This window comes from Pinus tabuliformis, chromosome 5_1 (genome assembly GCF_031772625.1).
Source record: "Pinus tabuliformis cultivar Carrire ecotype Pingquan chromosome 5_1, CPIR1, whole genome shotgun sequence".
NCBI lineage: Eukaryota > Viridiplantae > Streptophyta > Pinopsida > Pinales > Pinaceae > Pinus > Pinus tabuliformis.
Window position 1 is genome coordinate 568496360 of NC_142305.1, and position 5263 is coordinate 568501622.

At 28.2% G+C, this 5263-nt stretch overlaps 1 pseudogene; it reads left to right on the plus strand.

The window, feature by feature from the left end:
- The first annotated feature begins 233 nt into the window (after positions 1-233).
- Positions 234-1756, plus strand: LOC149166097 (presenilin-like protein At1g08700 pseudogene; annotated as a pseudogene).
- Positions 1757-5263: the final 3507 nt, after the last annotated feature.

Consider the following 5263-nt stretch of genomic DNA (forward strand, 5'->3'; position numbering starts at 1 on the left):
GATATTACTATTATATTATTATAACTGATTTCTACATCCAATATAAGTGGTGTCAATCTTAATGTCAATATAAAACTAATAAAATTACACATACAAAAAAATATATCCCATATAAGTTGGGTCAATCTTAATCTCAATATAATACTAATAACAAACCTATCTGGACTTAATATTCTTTACACATCAATGGCGACTGGCATTCTTGGGATTGTGGGGGAGATAAAATAGGAATCATGTCCCCTGTATCAATATGCATGTTCCTGGTTCTCCTGTTATTTCGTGTCATCAGCCCTCATGGATGGGATGATTCTCCCATACAGGCAGCTGTCACGCTTTACATGGAGAAGCCCTCAGATTCTATTGCACAGAAATTTGAAGGGGCTTTAATGAATTCCCTAGCAGTTGTCCTCCTCATAGCTGTGCTCACTTTTCTTGTTGTATTACTTTACTATTACCGGTCTAAGAGGTATCTGAAGTGTCACATGTATATTGCTACATTTTTGGTGCTGGCTTGCATCGGAGGAGCAATTTCTGTTCTTATAATTCAGGCCTGGTCAATACCTGTGGATGTCATCTCCTTCTCAATATTTCTTTTCAATTTCGCTGTTGTGGGCGTCCTTTCAACTTTTGCAGCCTGGACGCCGATTGTCATCAAACAGTTTTATGCTGTAACAAAGTGTGTATTTTGGCTTACTTATGCACAATACTCCCTGAATGGACTAGTTGGGCGCTCTTGGTTGCTTTGGCAGTTTATGATTTGTTATCAGTTTTAGCTCCAGGTGTTCCTTTGAATTTGCTGGGAGATCTTGTCACAAGTACGGGCGAAGAAGTTCTTTCTATGTATTATGAATCTCGACCCACGGTCCATGGTAATGGTAATGGTGCTCATTTTTATTTTTATTTTTTAATTTAGATTAGAGATTTGAGAATATTTTGAAATTTAAAATTTAATATTATATTTTATATATCGGTAAAGAATTTTTTTAATGTATTATGAATTTCGACTTATAATTATATTCTCTATTTTTATTTATTTATTTAAATTATAAATTAATGGTGCTCATTTTTATTTTTATTTTTTAATTTAGATTAGAGATTTGAGAATATTTTGAAATTTAAAATTTAATATTATATTTTATATATCGGTAAAGAATTTTTTTTAATGTATTATGAATTTCGACTTATAATTATATTCTCTATTTTTATTTATTTATTTAAATTATAAATTTTGAAAATATTTTGAAATCCGAAACTTCATACTATTTTTCATAGAGTAAGAATCTTAAAATTTTTAAGAATCTTAAAATTTTCTCATCTGAGAAAGTTAAGCGAAATAACCAGTCTTGAATATGGAAAAACATCTACCCAGGAGAATTTCAATCCTAGTGACATTAACCAGACAGTTGAATCTGATAGCCCCGGAGAGGAATTTGAAATGGATGACGTAAGGGCAGAAGTAAGAGAACAGAGAATTGCGATTTTAATATCACCAGGCATAGAGTTGGGCCTGGGAGATTTTGTGGTATACGGTGTTATTGTGGGTAGAGCTGCAATGTATGATTTGATGACAGTCTACGCTTGTTATGTTGCGATAATTTTTGGGCTTGCATGTACACGTCGACTAGTCGATGTATATCAACGTGATTTATCTGCTCTTCCCATCTCTATTTCTCTGGGAGTTGTACTTTACTTCGTTACACGTCTACTTATAGAGCCTTTCGTCCTGGGACTATCTACAAAGTTTATGATGTTTTGATGTGTTTTTCAAGTTGTTTTTAAGGAGATTTTTTGGAAGTTTTTTCGGTGGGTTTTTCGGTCAAAATTTGGCAGCAATTTGTTGAAATCGCAAGTTTGATAGTTAATTTTTACACAATCAAAGCGTCTCATGGGTTTTTCAGGTACCGAATCCAAATATGCAGTTAAAAAGCCATTTTAACTAATACAAATCAAGGTTTAACCTCAATTTTTTCCCTGAATTTCGTCACCGGAATTTCCAAAAAGTCGCACTAAAGACAACTCCGAAAATGGTAAATGCTAAGAGCTACACTTATGAGATTAGTTTTAATAATTACACACATTTACAAATGGTTTGTGGATTGATGAACAAGATTTGAAATTTGGATTATATACGATAATACATTGTTTATAAAAAGGCGCTTTTAATTTTTTAAATTTAATTAATACATCTTAATATATTAAAAATTTAATTAATAAAAATTAAAATTAATTTAGAAACATAAATTAAAAAAATCACAAATTAATTTTGATTTTATATTTACAAAAAAAATTTAAATGTGACTTAATTATAAATATTTATATTAGATAGATTCATTTTAAAATGTAATCCTCAAATTTTTAAATTATATTTTTTCTTTATTTCATTTCATATTTTTTTAATATAAAATGATATAACTATATTTTAAATAATTTAATTCCTCAAAATAGAATTATTTGTTATTTTATATAATTAAAAAGTAGAGTTTTAATGTATTTAAATATGTTTTCACAAAAAATAAACATTTTTTTTTAAATTAATGATTCATATTAAAAAAAATATTGTATATAATTTTTGGAAATTATTTTCAAATAATATAATAGAGAAATTATCTTCATATATATAAAAGCAATGTCTTTTTGCTAGATATTTTTTTGGTTAATTTTAGTCAAAACCAGGTAAAAATTTTTAAAAACTTGAGTTTAAGTTGTTTGATATGTAGAATTCAAGTATTCCATGGGGTTTTTGAGGTGCATAATATATTTATGTATCAAAAAATGCATTGTAAACAACAGAAATTTACATTCTTTCTTGAAACTATCTTGCCCAATTTCGATGAAAAAGTCTATTTTGTTTACTATGCCTTTTACTATATAATATTTCATCATTGTAGAACTATTTAAAATAACCTTATGTAGATTTCATAATTGTTCATATTATAATATGATCTAAAAAAGAAAAATACAATTTTATTTTGTTTTTAGATTAACTTACAATATTTAAATATTTCAATGTAACTATTTATACAATCATATCTTTTTGCAAAGCCTGGGGTATATTAATAATGGATCTCTTGTTTTTGAATAATATTTTAAACTAAGACAATCATGGAAATTAAGGGGCTAGAAAACACTTATAAACATCAATACATAATAAACATAAAAGCACGCACTTCATTTATACATCTCACATTGCTAAAATTAAAAAATCATATAAAGTAACTAAATTATAAATTTATTTTAAATCATTTTGATTATTGTTAATGATTAATTAAAGGACTAATATATAAGTTAAATATGGAACATGATTCTTAACCATGTAGATTTATTCCCACTTTACCATGAAAGTTCTTAATATATAAATGAGATTGTTACAATACCATTGGAAAATATCATAGCTCATCAATATCATGTGTAAAAACCGTAAATCACTACATTTGACACTTGCTCATATGCCTACTTTTTAGTTTAGCAATTTAAATTAAAAGACAAAATGAGCATAACTATTTTGGAGATAAATCTCAACTTTTGACTTGTGTATAGTACATGTATATTGTAGAGTATTTCATGGAGGTTAAATCTGAATCATCCACCTAATAATAATAAAACTTCTAGAACCTCTATTTTAAAATAGACATGTCTCCATAACTCACTTCATATGACACTTGTTCATTTGATTTTTTTTTTAAATTAATCAATTTAATTAAAATGACAAAATGGACATAACTACTCCCAAGATAAATCTAACCTTTGAGTTAAATATACTACTATGAATATTCTATAATAAAATCCAACCATCCACCTAATAATTATTGATAATTAAATTAAAATTATATAAGCCTTATTCCAAAATAAATGCACAGATTGGTGGAATTAAAATTCTTGATGCTCTATTCCAAAATAGACACACCTAACAACATAATTAATGATGTGGAAATTTTCATTAAATATAACTCTTATTAGAACTTAATTTATTTAAATTTATGATTATGTTAGAGTCAAAGAAGAAATTACTACCCAACCATGTTAAGAGTTGGTGTGACCTAGTAGCCATGTTAAGGATTGGTTAATGTAGCTTAAGGAGGATGTGATCCCTTGGTGATTTTGAGGGCTTATATGCCCATTGGTTATGTTAGGTTATGGGCTAATCTCCAAATTCTAGGAAACAAACATAAAGAAATAAAACAAGATAAAAAAATATCTCATAACTTACATAATAAATATGGGATGCACCTTAAGAAATCCAAAATGGGATAAACTAATTGGAAGGATAGGACTATATTTTGATCTTTTTCCTTTTGGATATGAAATGCAAGTATAATTATGGATTAAATTCCTATTATCCACATACACTATGAAATTTATAGCTGCTAGATGGCATTATGCATCCTTAATTATATTAACAACATCTCATTCCCTTTCTCTATTAGAAGTCCAAGAAATAAATCAATACAATAAGAATGGAACCATTGCTTTCCTAGTAACCTAGTATTTAACATCTCTTCATAGGCCTCTATGGTTTTACATGCCTCAACTCTTGATTAGGGATAGGGTTTTTTGACCATCTAGAATCATATTGTTAGTATTCCTATGATGATTCACTTTGCATGTGTGAGTAATGGGCATTGGCATGACCCTCACTTGCACCATGGTGGTAAAAAAACATAGGCTAACTCATTGGAGGCATCATTTCCTCATAAAAACATTGATTGAATCATGAGATTGGAAAATTCTCAATATGTTGAATGATATAAAAGGAATGGGGAAATTGTTACCAAATTTTTGAATGCAAAAATTATTCTTTAACACTTGAAATGAACCATGGATTTTTTTTTATCCATTCCAATTTCCCAAAATAGTGAAAACCTTTAAAATGGACTCTACAAATTAATATCTCCATCTTATGCAATTAGAAAGTACCAAAACAAACGATAGATTATATATTAATATATTTTAGACCATACCCTTGAATTTCAGAGGCTTTTGTTTCACAAATATTTTACAAAAGGAGTTGAGAAATTTTTTCATCTAGCTTGTTCTTGGAGTACCATTTGGCCTAACTTGGATGTTTCCTTTCAACCAATCATAGAAGGGTTATTTCCATCCCTATATTTTATTTGAACTTCTAATATAAAACAATATCCTTTACTAACTTTGACCAAAACCATGCTATTGGTGATATATAAACAGTGTTATGTAAGACTTACTTGTCAGTTTCCTAGTCTAACGTAGAAGGATCATAGAGTTCCAAATATCCATATTTATTGCC